The 20,892-nt window shown below is 39.9% G+C and overlaps 1 protein-coding gene across 2 annotated transcripts in view; it reads left to right on the top strand.

The window, feature by feature from the left end:
- Window positions 1-20,892, top strand: part of LOC126259748 (uncharacterized) — an 83,119-nt gene that overhangs the window by 36,968 nt on the left and 25,259 nt on the right. The window lies entirely within an intron of this gene.

The following is a 20,892-nucleotide window of genomic DNA, read 5'->3' as shown; positions in this document are numbered from 1 at the left end:
GGAAGAACTCCAGGAAGCACAGAAAACACATAGTAAAAGAAAGGCTCATTTACCAACAAGCTGAACAAACAATTGTAGCAGGGCAGGGACTCAGATTACAAGCATAGGTGATTCTTTGGCTGTCAGAACAGTTCCTTAGGCAAAAGAGAGGGAAAGATAGGGAGTAGAAAGAAAGGGAAAGATAACATAGAGCAGAGGGGGGGATACAATCATGTCAGATGTTTGGTGTCAGAAAAAATACAAGGTGGAGGGAGGGAGAAAGTGGTGAATATTAAAATTTAATTGCATTAAAATGAGCTGGCAGTTACTGATATGTCAAAGATGAAACTAACCTCAAATGAAATCACGGGTTGCTAAAAGAAAGAGAGAGCAGACAAAAGCTGATAAAATGCATTGGGAATGGGGGATGAAGTGCATGAAATTATTAGAACTGTCAAACAAGGAGAGATTCACTGATAGAGAAATAGAAGTTGAGTGTTTGAAGTATAACGAAGAGGGGTGTAATTAAGGGTGTAATAAGACAGTAGGAAGCATCATGTATCCCTGTACACAGGAAATGGGTTCAAATTACAATTTTACAACTTTATCCAAATTTTCATTTGTCACAACATATTAACTCTCTAACTGCTGCAGAGGTTGTTGTTACTTGCAATTTCGGCCACTGTATCATTATCATTTATCTGACTACCTGCTCGCTAAGTTACTTGTGCTCAGGCTGCTATTTGGCATTGAGTGACGCATGCAGGCTACCTCACACTGTGCTAGATATTTTCTGGAGTGTACAGTGGTGATTCCATATGTTGCTCTGACTTTGGCCACTGTTAATGTAACAGTTATTCGGACACTCAAAAGTTCCTGATTTCAACGCTTCTCTGTGAATGTGTGCATGTCCGAAGGAACATTACATCATACTTTTTCACAACAGAGGCACTGCAATTTGTATTTATCAGCCAACACCGGGCTTGTGACTTCCAAATAAAATGTCTCCCCTGTGTAGGAATAACATTAAAGGGATGTATAAGTACAGGTAAGACACATGAACGACGATGTATGGAAGTTGGGGTCTGTCTGTGAGTCGTGCTCACACAGCTGAAGCAGTTAAGAGGCAGCCACTTGCATAAAGTGAGGAATCTGTGTTTGAGTCCCAACCCAGCACTAGTTTTCATTCTCTTCATTCCACTATATAGCTGAAGGTGGTTCATATTCACAACTGCGAATACTGAAAAATTATGTTTGTCTGCTGCCACGGCCATGGTAGTACTACTACTTTTCCAATGCATACTAGGTGGTCATAAAAACGTGAGCTGTGAGGCAAACCACCATACTATAGAAGCCCACTTCTTATGTCACTTACTTGTCTCTCATGACGTCTATGAGTTCTTCCAAATCTAGATCATCCATTGCATCCATGTCTCTTTCATTTGTTTTAACTTTGAACAGAATTTAAATCTTCATATTATATTTTATTGTAATTGATTACCCAGTTATTTTATATTATTTATAACATTCCACCCTCTTTCTGATTTACTGAGCATTTTGATTCTTTTGTAGGCTACTGTTTGCCCTCATGAGTGCTATTTTCCGTTACACCTATAAATATTCCCATGAATGTTGATGGAATTTTTTTATTGTTTTCTTAACATTATTTAGTTTTTGTTGACAAAATATGGTGAGTTTCTTCAGATGGATCGCTGCTCAATTATTTAAGGTAAGATTCGTACTATAAGGATGACATGTTGAGTTGCAGACAGGCACGACAAAAAGACGCTTACGCACTAGCTTTTGGCCAAAACCTTCGGCAGAAAAGGAAACACTTACACACGTTTGTTCACACAAGCAAGCACGCCTCATGCACATATGGCTGTATTCTCTGGCAGCTCAGACTGGAATATTCCATTGTTTAAGATAAGATTCTTGTTTTTTGTTGATTAACCACTTCTATCGCTTCATCACAAATTTGTAAACCATTTCATTTCTTTTTCTTTTCACCAACTGCTTCATCAGCACCTTCCTTGATCAATTTTTCTAACTGTGCTATTCTTTATCAGTATTGTTTTTCATATTTGTTCTAGAGTGTTGTTTACAGCTGAGGCTTAAGCCATTGCACAAGTCAGTTTATAAGTATACAGATGAAAGACTTCTATGTGTACTTATTTAAGATCAGAATAATTCACTTCAAACATTTAGTATTTATGTAGCACACTTCATAAATTTATCTATTCTGTAGTTGAGTAAAATCAATGATGCAGTAAATATATCTTTAAAGATTTTCCAAAGGTTTTGTGCTTAGTAATTGTTTTTATGTTTCTGAGAAATTTGTTATAAAGTTTTACTCCCTTGTGGAAACCACTGTTTTGGCACTGGAATGTGTTGATTTGGGTCCTATGTGAGTTTTTGTTTTGTCTGGTAAAGTGATCATGAATAAAATTTCTCTCTCTCTCTCTCTCTCTCTCTCTCTCTCTCTCTCTCTCTCTCTCCCCCTCCCTCTCCCTCTCCTTCCCTCCCCCCTCCCTCTCCTTCCCTCCCCCTTTTTTGTATTCTGCAGTCATTACCTATATTACATTTATTTTGAAAAATATAAGGTTTTCCTTAATGTAAGTGCATAGTAAAGGACAACACCGGAGATCTTAGAGGTTTACAGGAGTCTCTAGGTTTACATCCAAACTGATTCTAATTGCAATGTTTTGCAGTTTTGAAATGTATTTAAAAGAACAAATTTTGTTTAGAACAGTGGGCAAACATACCATTAAAGAATGTGCAAAATAGACTCTCAGTTTATGATATGATTATGACCAGAGTACAAAACACTCCAACAGACTAAAGATTTGTAGACTTAGTGACTATGCAAAAATGTATGATAGATAAGATGCATGTAGGAATGGCAGATGCTGCAGCTGTTAATAATCACTTATTTGACAGCAATGAACTGCCTTTTAACACGATTTAATGTTCATTCATGGCTTGATGTTTGCGTGACTGGAACTGGTGTTCAGTGAATAAATACACCTTAGGGGGGTTTTGTGAAATGTTTATTCACCATTCCTAACAACACATTACAGTAAGCTGTGGATTTGTCTGTTTTCACTGCCTAAGGTACGTAGACTGCTCTCATCTTTAGCCCCTCTAGCTTCATTTATACAAGGTGTCCATAATTAAAGTTCCATTTTCAACATACTGTAGAAAGAGAACCACTGCTCAGAATGATGTCAAATTTGAAAGGCATGTTATCGCTGCAAGGGGAAATGTCACGGAAGAAAAAAAAAATTAATGAAAATTTTACCAATATGTAAATAGGCTCAGCTGGAAATGACAGATAAATCGCAATACGACAGCTATGGTTGGAGTTGCACATTACACCAGCCATACAGTTCATTGTGCATGGCTGCACAAGTTTGGCAGTCAACATTTGTGGCACTGTTGGGTAAGCTCGTCCATCATGGCTAGGTCGTCCTACATTGGATGGGCAAAATCAGTTTTTAATTGTCCTGAGGGCAAAAACCATACGAAAAGGAAAATGACATTGGTTTTCAATTGTCATGGGACTAAAAACCGCATGGTCACCCCACATTGTCTCCAAACATTGGAAAGCGGAAGCTGATAAGGCTTGCGCCGGAAGTTGCACTTGGCTTGCGCCCAAAGTTGTGGTTGATAAAGCGTGCTCACAAGTGCACACTGCCAGTCTGTGTTAAGCTGCTACAAAGGCAGCTACATTGAATGAAGCACAGAGATGCCTTGTTACTTTCATCTTCACCATTCTACGATGTGCAAATCAGTTGGATGTTTGGAGCTTAAGAATGGAGAGAGAACATTTACAAGCAAGAATAAGGCAGCAACTTCAAGAGGAATTCTGTGTTATGCACTCTTATATCATTACTTACCGTACCTTTCATTTCAGACAGATAGCAAACAAAGACTTTGGTAATGCTTATTTTATTTGTAATTGGCCAATGACTGTATTTACTTGTGGTCATTGTAAGGTTGGTGAAGGTGAAGGTGAAGGTGAAGGCGAAGGCGAAGGTGAAGGTGAAGGTGAAGGTGTCTGTCTTGTGCACAGGTCATGGTGTCTATGAACAGGTGACCTAGACTGCCGATTGTATCTTATCACAGATAAAGTATGTCATGATTTAACCCAATTGTCCTTTCTTTGAGGGGAGACTTGCCTTCAGTTTTTAATTGTGTTGGTGTGAAAAATCACATAAAAAAAGACATCATTTTCCAGTTGTCATGAGACTGGTGAAGGACATGTTCAATATGCTGTTCACTGTTTTCTGCCAGAAGTTGAAATCGAGAAACAGCATGTTCCACAACAGGTGGGAGTGTCTTGGGGGATCATGTTCGAATGTATTGCACAATATGTGCCTTCAGCTCAGCTATGTTCATAATTGGAGCACTGAACACAACATCTTTCATATAACTCCAGAGCCAGAAGTCACACGGATTAAGATTAGGTGATTTGCACAGTCAAGCTGTAGGGAAATAATGGCTGATAATTCTAGCATTTCCAAATTGTCTATACAGCAGCCACTGCACAGGTTTTGCAATGTGCGGAAGAGGGCCATCATGCACAAAAATAACCCTATCCACACATCCACACTGTCGAAGGTTTGGAATGATGTTGGTGCGCAAAAGACTCACACTATTTACCAGTGAATTACAAGGAACAGGACCCACAGGATTCATCTCCTCATAAAAATGCGGCCCTATGATAAATGATGCCATCAATCCGCACCGCGCTGATCACTTTTGTCCTGGTTGTTATCTTTCTCGTTTCTTAGAGATCTGAAAAATTGTTTGTGGAATCTTATGCGGTATATTGTGGTAGGACAACACTCTCACCACATGTTTTTGATTGGGAATAATACGACCAGTTCCAGCACAATTTCAGCAAGAATTATTTTTTAGTAGCTGCTGAAAGATTACACACTGCAGATCTCGTTTGTCTAGGGTTTTTTTGTAGTTTTGTCTGCAAAATAATCTCTCCAACATCAAGCATGGCCTGGTTTTGTTCTGTTTAAAATAAACTCCACCAGATTGGAAATACTTTCAGCTAAAAATTATATTTATTCGTACTTTTTGTTAGGAGCTACACCATTTTCACTATCAAAATTGATAATCTAAATCCATTATACTACACTTGTCATGAAAGCATGTCCATCTTCCCCCAGTACTGATAAAGAAGCGGCGGGCAAGCCAACATGTGCCCGGAAGTTGCAGACATTCCCACTTCCTAGATTCGTTGGATAAACCGTATCTTTGGCGGTTGATTACATTACACTAGCCCACCAGACTTGCAAGTGTACCCTGGTCCACTTGTCAGTCCGATACAGAAATTGCATAACTGTCTTGGCTTGTATACAACTTTTTATGACGACTCTAGTAAATTGTTCATTCTTACATCACCCATTGATTCCCTGCTTTGTCTCACAACATAAATTACATAAGTCTGGTCTGAGATGAAACATAATTTCATATGGTGAAAATCCAGTAGAGCTATGCTGCAAGCTGTTCATGGTGTCCTCAAAGTTGTTTACATGGTCGGACCATGTGACTACAATATGTCCTGCAAAGTCTCCCTATTGCCCAGAAACTTAGTATAAAATAATACCATAGTTAAAACATTTTCTCATATTAGAATAAACATAGCACTAACTCCTATATCATCACTGATGTTACAAAAGTATACCAGTTCAACAATACTAAGCTCTCATGAACCTTGTAGATTATGTGATAGATATCATGATTAAGAGGTGAAAGAAGCCAGCATAAAGTATCTGCATTGTGTGATCAACACAGCCAAATAAAAATGGTTATTCATGGTGAGCATGATGTAAAGCAAAAGCACACTTGCATATACAAGAAAGTATAGTCTATTAACTATAGAACTTATAAGCATTATGGTTTATTTAAGTGAATGAGCAAGATTTCAAAAATTATGAGATTTGCTATTCTCACAATGTCGGGGTGGGTGACATGTATTGTCTCCTAGCATCATCATTAAAATAAAATCCCTCATTTGTCAAGTATACATATTTTGCAATTCATTAAATACTGCACAATTATTTAAACAAGCATGTTGGAATTACGAAATCTAATCTTATAACAGAATTAAGTGACAATCAGTCTAGATACATCATTTTGCATGAGATATGTTACATGACTTAGTATGGTGATTGCAATTTGTTCCTGTGACTTTATCTCACAGCATTTCATTTTTCCAGTAAAATTCTTTCCAGATAAGGGCATATTTGTAGGCTCAATTTGTCCTTTTCTCAATATACGGCTTCAAAGAAACAACATTCCTAAGACCAAATAGCTTTCTCGACTTGTGATATACTAATCGGTACGCATTCGGGTGGGGGTTCTCAATAATTTCAAATGGCCCAATGTATATATAAAAAAAACTTCTTGAGTTCTGCTGTTAGTGACTTCGATCATTCATGGGATTTCACATGGTCGCGTACTCTGAATGTGGTAGCTTTTATTTTTCTGTTTTTCCTAGCTTCACCTACTTTCTTCATGGTTTTCTTTACAATATCTTCATGTTCTTTCATTGATATTAAGGCACATTGTGGAAAGTCTATTAAGTCAGAAATAAGATTCACTGGTCTGAGATGAAACATAATTTCATATGGTGAAAATCCAGTAGAGCTATGCTGCAAGCTGTTCATGGTGTCCTCAAAGTTGTTTACATGGTCGGACCATGTGACTACAATATGTCCTGCAAAGTCTCCCTATTTCCCTCATGTACCTTTCTGCTGGGTTTGAAGATGGGTTGTACACTGATATCAATATGTGTTTTGTGTTAGTTTTTCCATGAATGCTTTCCAGTTTTTTTGTGAACCATTATCAGATAGTATTGCTTTAGGTTTCCCTACACTCTTGAAGTAATCTCTCTCAACCTTTGTTATGATCTCTTTACTCATAGCTTTACGAACAGGATAAAGTTTAATTAATTTGGAAAATACATCAATCATGACGAACATAAAACAGTGACCACCTTTGCTCTTAGGTAAAGGACCATAAAAGTCTACAGCTACTAAATCTAATGGCTTATCCGGAATAATGTTCTGCATTTCTCCCTGACATGTTCTGTTACTTATTTTTACTCCTTGACATTTGTCGCATGTTGATATTTCATTCCTCACCTTTACCATGTTATAAAAATAGATGTTTTCTTGTATCTTTTTTACACATTTCTGTATTCCACAGTGACCATAACTTTCATGGGTGTACCTTATTAACTTGTCTGCCTCACACTCTGGCCAACATAGCTTCCAATTGTCAGAGTCCACATCTGTTCTTCTAAAGAGTGTTCCCTTAAAGACCTTATATTATTTGTCAAGTTTATTGTACGTGTTTTGCCTAAACAGTCCTTAACTAATTTCCAGTTAGGATTGTTATTTTGTCCCTCCCGATGTTATTGCAAAGTGTCCTTATGAGCTTTTCGTCTTGGATTCTCTTCATGTATCTTATTTTAAATTATTTTTCTTCCTCTTTATCAAACATTTCCTCATCTCCTCCTACTGGTAACCTGGATAAAGCATCAGCTACTACATTTTCTGACCCCTTAATATACTCAATTTCATAGTCAAACTGTTGCAGGGACATTGCCCACCTGGTTAATCTATTATGATATAGTCTACACTCCTGTAAATAACTTAAAGCTTTGTGGTCTGAATACACTTTTATCTTGTGTCCTAACAGGTATGTTTTAAATTTTGTAAAGGCCCAGTGTACCGTGAGTAATTCTTTTTCTGTGACTGTGTAAGTTCTTTCATGTTTAAGTAACATTCTACTGGCAAATGCAATAGTACAATGAAGATGTTTTCCATTCACAACTTTCTCCTGAAATAGCTCTGCTCCTAGTCGATAATCACTGCTGTCAGTTTGAAGACAAAATGGCAAACTAAAATTTGGTCTGTGTAAAAGATTGTTCTTACAAAGTTCATTCTTAATTTTCTCGAATGCTTTCTGACACTCTTCAGACCAATTCCATGTAGCATTTTTTCTAAGTAAGTTGCTTACACATGTTACATTAAGGCATTGTCCATTTATATATTTTTTGATAGAATCCACAGATTCTGTAGAAAGATTTCAATTGTTTTCACTTTCTAGGAGATGGAAAGTTTACTATGGATTTTATTTTCTCAGGGTCTGCACTTATCCCTTCCTTACAAGCGAACCTCCCCATCGCACCCCCCTCAGATTTAGTTATAAGTTGACACAGTGGATAGGCCTTGAAAAACTGAACACAGATCAATCGAGAAAACAGGAAGAAGTTGTGTGGAACTATGAAAAAAATAGTAAAATATACAAACTGAGTAGTCCATGTGCAAGATAGGCAACATCAAGGGAAATATAAGCGTAGGAGCGCCGTGGTCCCGTGGTTAGCGTGAGTAGCTGCAGAACGAGAGGTCCTTGGTTCAAGTCTTCCCTCGAGTGAAAAGTTTAATTTTTTATTTTCAATTTATGTGACAAACTCTTATGTTTTTATCACTTTTTTTGGAGTGATTATCACATCCACAAGAAAACCTAAATCGGGCAAGGTAGAAGAATCTTCTTACCCATTCGCTAAGTGTACAACTTAAGTGGGTTGACAACATATTCCTGTCATGTGACGCACATGCCGTCACCAGTGTCCTATAGAATATATCAGATGTGTTTTCCTGTGGAGGAATGGGTTGACCTATGACCTTGCGATCAAATGTTTTCGGTTCCCATTGGAGAGGCACGTCCTTTCGTCTACTAATCGCACGGTTTTGCGGTGCGGTCGCAAAACACAGACACTAAACTTATTACAGTGAACAGAGACGTAAATGAACGAACGGACAGATCATAACTTTGCGAAAATAAAGAAAGTAAAATTTTCAGCCGAGTGAAGATTTGAACCAAGGACCTCTCGTTCCGTAGCTACTCATGCTAACCACGGAACCACGGCGATCCTAAACTCATATTCTCCTTGATGTTGCCTATCTTGCACATGGACTACTACGTTTGTATATTTTAGTAATTTTTTTCATAGTTCCACACAACTTCTTCCTGTTTTCTCGATTGATCTGTGTTCAGTTCTTCAAGGCCTATCCACTGTGCCAACTGATAACTAAATCTGAGGGGGGTGCGATGGGGAGGTTCCCTTGTTAGTAATGACATAACCTAAAAATTTGAGTTCCGACACCAAATTTGCATTTTTCTAGTTTTAATGTCATTCCTCCTCTTCTGAGTTTTTCACACACCTTTTTCAATAACTTCAAATGATCCTCCCAACTTTGATTTGACACTAATATATCATCTACATAAATGGTTAATTCTGACACAACTTCTTGGCCAATTACATAGTCTAGTGCTCTTATAAATTCTGCGACTGATGAGTTTAATCCGAAAGGCACTATACAATATCGGTAACATCTCCCATTGTATAAGAAAGCAGTGTACTTTCTAGAACTAATTGCAAGAGGTACTTGATGAAAACGCAAAGTTAGGTCAAGGCTTGACATAATTTGGATATTTTTAAATTTATATAACAACTCATCAATGTTCTCTGGGCGGTCAGTTTCTCTGTATAAACATATGTTTAACTGTCTGGTATCTAGCACTGATCTGACTTGTCCATTAGGTTTATTTACAATGACCAAGGGATTCTTATAAGGGCTTGTACTCTCAATGATTTCACACACTTCCATCTTTTGTAATTCCTTCTACACTGTTACCCTTTTCAAGATTGGAATACTGTACGGTTTTGTAAAGAAATGTCCATGTGGTTTCAACTGCAAAGTACGTTCATATCCAATTACTTTACCTGGTATATTGCTAAATACATCACTATATTCCCACAAAAATAATTTCAAATCTTGTTTTTGGTTCTCAGTTAGTTCTCTAGCTTCGGCTACTTTTTCATTTACCAAGTTTTCAAACTCTCTATCATCTGTATCAAAATCTGTGACTTGGCTTTCAATGTACTTACCTTCTTTTGTAAATTCAATACTGTTCACAGTCTTATTCGTACTCGACACATTTGATGTAAGAAGTTTCATAGCAATGACTTCACCACTTGGTAGAGTCATCATTAATTTCTGTCCTACCCAGTCAATTGCTGCACTTACTTTTATTATCCAAGACATGCCTAGGATCAAATCCTCTGTGAGATCAGGAATAATGAGACACCCATGTGACCATGATACTCCAATTTCAAAAGTAATAAAAGCCTGACTCCTTACTGATTTACTGTGCCTCCCAGTAGCACCTGTTATTTTAATTCCTACTACAGGTAACTCAACATAATCCTTATTAGTTTTCAGTTTTTTACTTAATGATTCTGATATCCCAGATATTTGACTTCCTGTGTCCACTAAATACTTTCCTTTCCATGATCTATCTGTACATCAATAAATGGACTGGTTACATCAAAGTCAAATTTTTTTATTAATATTCTCATGTAATAAGTCATCTTCAGTTTCACTAAAACCCATATCCCTTTCTAGTGTCCTTACCTGTATCATTACTTCCAGAGTTATATGCTTTTATTACTGTAATTGCATTTTCTTTGGCCTGGTTACTATTCCTGAATATTTCATTAATCCAACTACATTCATTTGTGATATTGTGTGTCTCTCCTGTATATTTATCTCTTAACATTTGTGAAATGTGGTACTTAATTCTATGCCACCATTCTGGATACAAAGTTTCACATATATCAAGTGTTACCTTTCTGAAATTTTCATCATCCTTAATGGCACTACTGTTAACCCATAAATTAAACAAAAATTGCTCACTATCTGACATTTCATCATCTACTCCCCTAATGCTGTTAAGATTACCTGCTGTCAATTCCCTCTCATTGTTTTTCTTACATGTATTAAGATCAAATAGCTCATTGGCTAAAATTCTGACATCCTTATCATTCAAATTGTCAACTGTGTTCATGTGTACCTCACTAACTTCATTACTATCCTATTTTATATTAGTAGTCCCCAAAGTCCCAACTACTCACTTACACCAATAAAACATCTTTCTTCACTACTATCCTCAATCTCCTTTTCTTCCCAATCATCATCACAAAAATTATCCTCTGGATCCTCTGCACCCTTACCTTCAGTATGCAGATACACATTTAAATCATCTTTACTATGTGCAATTTTCATTCCTAGCCCACCAAACTCTTCCATAAGTTCTCTAATTCCTAACACACAGTTCTCCAAGCAAGCAGTGTCTTTAAATAACTTACCTTTTGTTTCTGGTTTATTTGTATGACATATATTATTTGTAACAGATACCACATTAATGGGATAACACTTCTCCTTAAAATAATTACTCATCATGTCACTGGCATTTTTCTGTTTAGTTTGGGTTGGCCCTTTCCATTTGTGTATAAGTAGCTCCTATCTTGCGGACCGCCAGTGGAGCCCTATTCAGTTTTTTAACTCCTGTATTGTTGCCTGTTCAGTTCTCCCCATACCATTATGACTATGCAACTCCTTTGGTTTATTTTCAAAGTGTCTGTTACCAAATTGATTATGATTATTTCCATATTGATCCTTGGAATGGAAATTGTTTCCTTGTGATCCCTTGAAGCTGTACTGGTGATTTCTCTGATGAAAATCATTACTTCCCAAATTGTGTTTCCCCAGTTTGTATGACCTGTCTTTTGAAAAGGGTTTTGACTATGGTGTTGTGGTTTACCCGTTTTCTCACTAATTCTGTCTAGTTTGTCTACATACTTCAAAAACTGATCTGTTGTGTCATCAGGTCCATAAGCTAATTCCCACTGTAATTCATATGGCTGCCTTCTTTTTAGTGCATCGATTTGAGTGAGTTCATCAAAAGGTGTGCTTAGGTGAGTGAGTATCCTTAACTGATTTTTGCAAAATTGCTTCATGCTACTAAACTCATGTTTATAAACTGGTCCATTCAAGAATTCACTTTTTATTCGAGCTTGTTCTGTCTCTGACCAGAATTTACTTAAGAACCTCTCCTCAAACTCTGCAAAAGCCATTCCCTCAATACAATAATGATTAGTCCATGACAGTGCTTCATCTTCTAGAAATCTTTCCACAAATTTAATTTTCAAATTATCATTCATATTTGGAAAAAAATTATCTTTGCAACGCTGCAGGAAATCTACCGGATCCATACTGCTCTCATCTGAAAAGTTTTTTTACTGGAATGTTGCACCACATATTGCCAATATTGTTCGCCAAACTATTGGTTTCCATATTGCTACTAACACTTTCAAGTTTCTTAGTGATGTCATTAATACTATTTTCTAAACTCTTGACTTCATCTTTGCGTATTTGCTTATTTACATCTATTTTTTCAGTAATGATTCCTATGTTTTGTTCAAATTTGCCTTTTGCTTGAAAAATTTTATCATCTACATTAGAAATACAACCAGATAATGTATCTTCTGCTTGTTTGATATCTGCATGCACAACTTTAAACGCATTATGGATTTTCTCTCTACCTGTGCTAATTTCAGTTTTCAGATTTTTTTTTACTTTTGCATCTACATTTTTAACCTTTCTCCCGACATAATTGACCTTACCCGTGATCTTAACCATATTATGACTCAAACTGGAAATTTTTGCTTCTACTTTTTGAAAGTTATCGTCATTTTTCTTTTCATATTCTTTGAACTGTTTTTCACTCCCCATTTTGTCTGTTAGTGTCATCAATTGCCTTAAATTTTCCCTCCGTATAATTCATTATTGTTGATAACATGTCTTTAAGTTTATCCTGTCTTTCCATACGAGTTTCAACTTTCTCTACAAGATCCAGACTATTCCTGTTGCATTCACTTTCGTATGATAAATTTACAGTGGTACTAGCATTAGCGATACCATTGTCAATACTTTCCTCTTTTACAATTGTCATCTTTTTACACAGGAATAAACAAAAACAAAAAATTTATCTTTGCTAAAGGATACTAAATTATCTTACTCACAGTTCACTGATTTTCTTATCGTATAACATCTTCTTTGTTGATTGGTGGCTGATGGAATTCACAACACTGAAACAATACACTTACATGAATATTGCTTTTTTGTTGCACAACACTTTACACTTTTATCTTCTTTCTTGACTTATTGCGCAGTTATTCTTGCTCCAGTAACTGCATTCCGTTGTCTTGAAGGTGTCAGCATACGACTTTCTTGAACATTTTCATCCAGGATGTATGAATTCTGTCGTCTTTGCAATCTCGGTGGTAATTTATTTCGATAACTTTTTCAATAATCCCGGACGACAACACCATATTGTACGGGTTGTTATCTTTCTCGTTTCTTAGATAACTGAAAAATAGTTTGTGGAATCGTACATGGTATATTATGGTAGGACAACACTCTCACCACGTGTTTTTTGAATGGGAATAATACGACCAGCACAATTTCAGCAAGAATTATTTTTAGTAGCTGAAAGATTACACACTGCAGATCTTGTTTGTCTAAGGGGTTTTCGTAGTGTTGTCTGCAAAATAATCTTTCCAACATCAAGCATGGCCTGGGTTTTGTTCTGTTTAAAATTAACTCCACCGGATTGGAAATACTTTCAGCTAAAAATTATATTTATTCGTACTTTTTGTTAGGAGCTACACCATTTTCACTATCAAAATTGATAATCTAAATCCATTATACTACACTTGTCACAAAAGCACGTCCGTCTTCCTCCAGTACTGACTCTCTCTCTCTCTCTCTCTCTCTCAATATATATATATATATATATATATATATATATATATATATATATATATATATAGAGAGAGAGAGAGAGAGAGAGAGAGAGAGAGAGAGAGAGAGAGAGACATTTGTGTGTATGTTTGTGTTTGTTTGTGTGTCTATCGACGTGCCAGCGCTTTCGTTTGGTAAGTCACATCATCTTTGTTTGATGTGACTTACCGAACGAAAGCGCTGGCAGGTCGATAGACACACAAACACACACACAAAATTCAAGCTTTCGCAACAAACTGTTGCCTCATCAGGAAAGAGGGGAAGGAGATTGAAAGACGAAAGGATGTGGGTTTTAAGGGAGAGGGTAAGGAGTCATTCCAATCCCGGGAGCGGAAAGACTTACCTTAGGGGGAAAAAAGGACAGTTATACACTCGCACACACACACACATATCCATCCACACATATACAGACACAAGCAGACATATTTAAAGACAAAGAGTTTGGGCAGAGATGTCAGTCGAGGCGGAAGTGAAGAGGCAAAGATTATGTTGAATGACAGGTGAGGTATGAGTGGCGGCAACTTGAAATTAGGGGAAATTGAGGCCTGGTGGATAACGGGAAGAGAGGATATATTGAAGAGCAAGTTCCCATCTCCAGAGTTCGGATAGGTTGGTGTTGGTGGGAAGTATCCAGATAACCCGGACGGTGTAACACTGTGCCAAGATGTGCTGGCCGTGCACCAAGGCATCTTTAGCCACAGGGTGATCCTCATTACCAACAAACACTGTCTGCCTGTGTCCATTCATGCGAATGGACAGTTTGTTGCTGGTCATTCCCACATAGAATGCATCACAGTGTAGGCAGGTCAGTTGGTAAATCACGTGGGTGCTTTCACATGTGGCTCTGCCTTTGATCGTGTACACCTTCCGGGTTACAGGACTGGAGTAGGTGGTGGTGGGAGGGTGCATGGGACAGGTTTTACACCGTGGGCGGTTACAAGGATAGGAGCCAGAGGGTAGGGAAGGTGGTTTGGGGATTTCATAGGGATGAACTAAGAGGTTACGAAGGTTAGGTGGATGGCGGAAAGACACTCTTGGTGGAGTGGGGAGGATTTCATGAAGGATGGATCTCATTTCAGGGCAGGATTTGAGGAAGTTGTATCCCTGCTGGAGAGCCACATTCAGAGTCTGGTCCAGTCCCGGAAAGTATCCTGTCACAAGTGGGGCACTTTTGTGGTTCTTCTGTGGGGGATTCTGGGTTCGAGGGGATGAGGAAGTGGCTCTGGTTATTTGCTTCTGTACCAGGTCGGGAGGGTAGTTGCGAGATGCGAAAGCTGTTGTCAGGTTGTTGGTGTAATGGTTCAGGGATTCCGGACTGGAGCAGATTTGTTTGCCATGAAGACCTAGGCTGTAGGGAAGGGACCGTTTGATGTGGAATGGGTGGCAGCTGTCATAATGGAGGTACTGTTGCTTGTTGGTGGGTTTGATGTGGACGGACGTGTGAAGCTGGTCATTGGACAGGTGGAGGTCAATATCAAGGAAAGTGGCATGGGATTTGGAGTAGGACCAGGTGAATCTGATGGAACCAAAGGAGTTGAGGTTGGAGAGGAAATTCTGGAGTTCTTCTTAAGTGTGAGTCCAGATCATGAAGATGTCATCAATAAATCTGTACCAAACTTTGGGTTGGCAGGCCTGGGTAACCAAGAAGGCTTCCTCTAAGCGACCCACGAATAGGTTGGCGTACGAAGGGGCCATCCTGGTACCCATGGCTGTTCCCTTTAATTGTTGGTATGTCTGGCCTTCAAAAATGAAGTAGTTGTGGGTCAGGATGAAGCTGGCTAAGGTGATGAGGAAAGAGGTTTTAGGTAGGGTGGCAGGTGATCGGCGTGAAAGGAAATGCTCCATCGCAGCGAGGCCCTGGACGTGCGGAATATTTGTGTATAAGGAAGTGGCATCAATGGTTACAAGGATGGTGTCCGGGGGTAACAGATTGGGTAAGGATTCCAGGCGTTCGAGAAAGTGGTTGGTGTCTTTGATGAAGGATGGGAGACTGCATGTAATGGGTGGAAGGTGTTGATCTATGTAGGCAGAGATACGTTCTGTGGGGGCTTGGTAACCAGCTACAATGGGGTGGCCGGGATGATTGGGTTTGTGAATTTTAGGAAGAAGGTAGAAGGTAGGGGTGCGGGGTGTCGGTGGGGTCAGGAGGTTGATGGAGTCAGGTGAAAGGTTTTGTAGTGGGCCTAAGGTTCTGAGGATTCCTTGAAGCTCCGCCTGGACATCAGGAATGGGATTACCTTGGCAAACTTTGTATGTGGTGTTGTCTGAAAGCTGACGCAGTCCCTCAGCCACATACTCCCGACGATCAAGTACCACGGTCGTGGAACCCTTGTCCGCCGGAAGAATGACGATGGACAGGTCAGCCTTCAGATCACGGATAGCCTGGGCTTCAGCAGTGGTGATGTTGGGAGTAGGATTAAGGTTTTTTAAGAAGGATTGAGAGGCAAGGCTGGAAGTCAGAAATTCCTGGAAGGTTTGGAGAGGGTGATTTTGAGGAAGAGGAGGTGGGTCCCGCTGTGACGGAGGACGGAACTGCTCCAGGCAGGGTTCAATTTGGATAGTGTCTTGGGGAGTTGGATCATTAGGGGTGGGATTAGGATCATTTTTCTTCGTGGCAAAGTGATACTTCCAGCAGAGAGTACGAGTCTAGGGCAGTAAATCTCTGACGAGGGCTGTTTGGTTGAATCTGGGAGTGGGGCTGAAGGTGAGGTCTTTGCATAGGACAGAGGTTTTGGATTGGGAGAGAGGTTTGGAGGAAAGGTTAACTACTGAATTAGGGTGTTGTGGTACCAGATTGTGTTGATTGGAATTTTGAGGTTGTGGAGGGAGTGGAGCTGGAAGTGGGAGATTGAGTAGATGGGAGAGACTGGGTTTGTGTGCAATGAGAGGAGGTTGAGGTTTGCTGGAAAGGTTGTGAAGGGTGAGTGAGTTGCCTTTCCGGAGGTGGGAAACCAGGAGATGGGATAGTTTTTTGAGGTGAAGGGTGGCATGCTGTTCTAATTTGCGGTTGGCCTGTAGGAGGATGCTCTGAATAGCCGGTGTGGATGTGGGAGAGGAAAGATTGAGGACTTTTATTAAGGATAGGAGTTGACGGGTGTGTTCATTGGCTGAGTTGATGTGTAGGTGAAGGATTAGGTGGGTGAGGGCAATGGATTGTTCAGTTTGGAACTGGTATAGGGACTGATGGAAAGAAGGATTGCAGCCAGAGATGGGAACTTTAAGTGTGAGGCCTTTGGGGCTAATGCCAAATGTCAGACAAGCCTGAGAAAATAAAATATGCGAGCGTAATCTGGCTAGGGTGAAGGCATGTTTGCGGAGGGAATGTAAATAAAACTTAATGGAGTCGTTGTGGGGGTGTTGTGAGGGTGACTTGGTATTAGAAGGTGGAAAGTGTAACATGAGGTTGAAATGAAAATGAAAATAACTGGAGAAAGTAACTGGAGGTCTGTTGTGAAAAAAGGCGAAAAAGTGTTGGTTAAAGCTGGGCTATGTTGATCCTGTGGTGAACTTTGGTTGGTAGACAACGATGTGCACAAAGGTTACCTTAGCCAGCTTCATCCTGACCCACAGCTTCTTCACTTTTGAAGACCAGACATACCAACAATTAAAGGGAACAGCCATGGGTACCAGGATGGCCCCTTCGTACGCCAACCTATTCGTGGGTCGCTTAGAGGAAGCCTTCTTGGTTACCCAGGCCTGCCAACCCAAAGTTTGGTACAGATTTATTGATGACATCTTCATGATCTGGACTCACACTTAAGAAGAACTCCAGAATTTCCTCTCCAACCTCAACTCCTTTGGTTCCATCAGATTCACCTGGTCCTACTCCAAATCCCATGCCACTTTCCTTGATATTGACCTCCACCTGTCCAATGACCAGCTTCACACGTCCGTCCACATCAAACCCACCAACAAGCAACAGTACCTCCATTATGACAGCTGCCGCCCATTCCACATCAAACGGTCCCTTCCCTACAGCCTAGTCTTCGTGGCAAACGAATCTGCTCCAGTCCGGAATCCCTGAACCATTACACCAACAACCTGACAACAGCTTTCGCATCCCGCAACTACCCTCCCGACCTGGTACAGAAGCAAATAACCAGAGCCACTTCCTCATCCTCTCAAACCCAGAACCTCCCACAGAACCACCACAAAAGTGCCCCACTTGTGACAGGATACTTTGTGGGACTGGATCAGACTCTGAATGTGGCTCTCCAGCAGGGATACGACTTCCTCAAATCCTGCCCTGAAATGAGATCCATCCTTCATGAAATCCTCCCCACTCCACCAAGAGTGTCTTTCCGCCGTCCACCTAACCTTCGTAACCTCTTAGTTCATCCCTATGAAATCCCCAAACTACCTTCCCTACCCTTTGGCTCCTACCCTTGTAACCGCCCACGGTGTAAAACCTGTCCCATGCACCCTCCCACCACCACCTACTCCAGTCCTGTAACCCGGAAGGTGTACACGATCAAAGGCAGAGCCACGTGTGAAAGCACCTACGTGATCTACCAACTGACCTGCCTACACTGTGATGCATTCTATGTGGGAATGACTAGCAACAAACTGTCCATTCGTATGAATGGACACAGGCAGACAGTGTTTGTTGGTAATGAGGATCACCCTGTGGCTAAAGATGCCTTGGTGCACGGCCAGCACATCTTGGCACAGTGTTACACCGTCCGGGTTATCTGGATACTTCCCACTAACACCAACCTATCCGAACTCCGGAGATGGGAACTTGCTCTTCAATATATCCTCTCTTCCCGTTATCCACCAGGCCTCAATCTCCGCTAATTTCAAGTTGCCGCCACTCATACCTCACCTGTCATTCAACAACATGTATGTTTGTGTTTGTTTGTGTGTCTGTCGACCTGCCAGCACTTTCATTTGGTAAGTCACATCATCTTTGTTTTTAGATATTCCTACGTGGAATGTTTCCCTCTCTCTCTCTCTCTCTCTCTCTCTATATATATATATATATATATATATATATATATATATATATATATAAAAAGAAAGATGATGAGACTTACCAAACAAAAGCGCTGGCAGGTCGATAGACACACAAACAAACACAAATATACACACAAAATTCAAGCTTTCGCAACAAACTGTTGCCTCATCAGGAGTTCGGATAGGTTGGTGTTAGTGGGAAGTATCCAGATAACCCGGACGGTGTAACACTGTGCCAAGATGTGCTGGCCGTGCACCAAGGCAACAGTTTGTTGCGAAAGCTTGAATTTTGTGTGTATATTTGTGTTTGTTTGTGTGTCTATCGACCTGCCAGCGCTTTTGTTTGGTAAGTCTCATCATCTTTCTTTTTAGATATATTTTTTCCACGTGGAATGTTTCCCTCTGTTATATATATATATATATATATATATATATATATATATATATATATATATAGAGAGAGAGAGAGAGAGAGAGAGAGAGAGAGAGAGAGAGAGAGAGAGAGGGGGGGGGGGGAGGGAGGGAGGGAGGGACACATTCCACGTGGGAAAAATATATCTAAAAACAAAGATGATGTGACTTACCTAACGAAAGTGCTGGCATGTCGATAGACACACAAACATACACACAAAATTCAAGCTTTCGCAACCAACGGTTGCTTCATTTGGAAAGAGGGAAGGAGAGGGAAAGACGAAAGGATGTGGGCTTTAGGGGAGAGGGTAAGGAGTCATTCCAATCCCGGGAGCGGAAAGACTTACCTTAGGGGGAAAAAAGCACAGGTATACACTTGCGCGCGCGCACACACACACATCCATCCGCACATACACAGACACAAGCAGACATTTGTAAAGGCAAAGAGTTTGGGCAGAGATGGACATTAATTTCGTTCTCATAACTAAGTTACGCGAATCCAAACCATTCACACACAGAAGACTAGAAGTAGTTTGCATGGAGAGAAACTTTAGCTTGTAAACCTATGATGGAATGTTACGTTTGTCTTTTACCATTTGCTTAAACCCCACTGTTGCTGCTGAACAAATTACGGTGTAGGGCTTAACTGCCCATACGGAAGTAGGTCCTAAAAAACTCTCCAGTGAGTTTCTCAATCACCTTGTGATGTTCTCAGTCAATGATCCACTAGTATATCAGTGTGGCATCTTCAGTGAATGAGAAAATGAAGGCAATGCATCTGAATAATGATCAGTAAACATCTAATACTGTTGCATTTTTTTGTGTCCTGAAAATTTCTTATACAGTTTTTTAGCCTTATATCGGGCCTTGTCCAGTGCTTCAGTTTTGTCAAACCATAGACAGTCAAGGGTACATCTCATGCAACAATTGGACATTGTACAAGGTGTTCCATGCCCTGTCACATTTGTTGTCTGCTTCATGTCTGGGCACCCATTTAATAAGATTTGTTTTGAGTGACACTATACCTGTTCTGATGTGATTAAGTGTTTTTCACATCTTCCAGCTTGCTGTATTTCCACTGGGCATCGCTTATGAAGCAGCGTAGTCCTTCAGGAGTTCACTTAGCTCAGTTGTGAGAAATCTCTTGTCGAATTTTTATCTGTCTGGTCTTCATGAAGCGCCATGTAGCAGCTGATGTGCATTGAAAGTCTGCTTGAATTTTTCTGTATGTTCATGGACAGTTCTTTGGGATTCAGGGTCTGAGAATCTGGCAGCTTTATATAACTTCTCAAGTGGTATGGGTTACAAGTCTTCTGTTGTTAGTCTGCATACGTCATGTAGACTTGTTGGATTGTGCATATCAGGAGCATGAGGGGCATGCTTATTTCGCTATTGAAAATAATATTCCATCAATCATCACATTTCACATTCACTTGCACTTTTAAAATAGTTCACTGGTACACAATGTAGCCAAATTTAGCTATCATACACGTCTGTTTGTTGACACAATGAAACAATGTAAAATCCAAGAAGCAAATCCAGAGCATGGAAATGGACACCCACATGGCACCATCCTATGCCAACATATTCATGGACCCTCTAGGGGAGTCCTTTTTAACCACTCAGAATCTCAAACCCCTCCCCTAGTTTAAGATTCGTTGATAACATTTTCATGATCTGTATTGAGGGTGAGAACACTCTATCCACATTCCTCCAGAATTTCAACACCTTCTCCCCCATTCACTTCACCTGGTCGTCCTCAACCCAAGAAGCCACCTACCTTGATGCTGACCTCCACCTCAGAAAT

Source organism: Schistocerca nitens, chromosome 5 (genome assembly GCF_023898315.1).
Source record: "Schistocerca nitens isolate TAMUIC-IGC-003100 chromosome 5, iqSchNite1.1, whole genome shotgun sequence".
Lineage (NCBI taxonomy): Eukaryota > Metazoa > Arthropoda > Insecta > Orthoptera > Acrididae > Schistocerca > Schistocerca nitens.
This window is presented reverse-complemented; position numbering and strand designations above follow the sequence as displayed.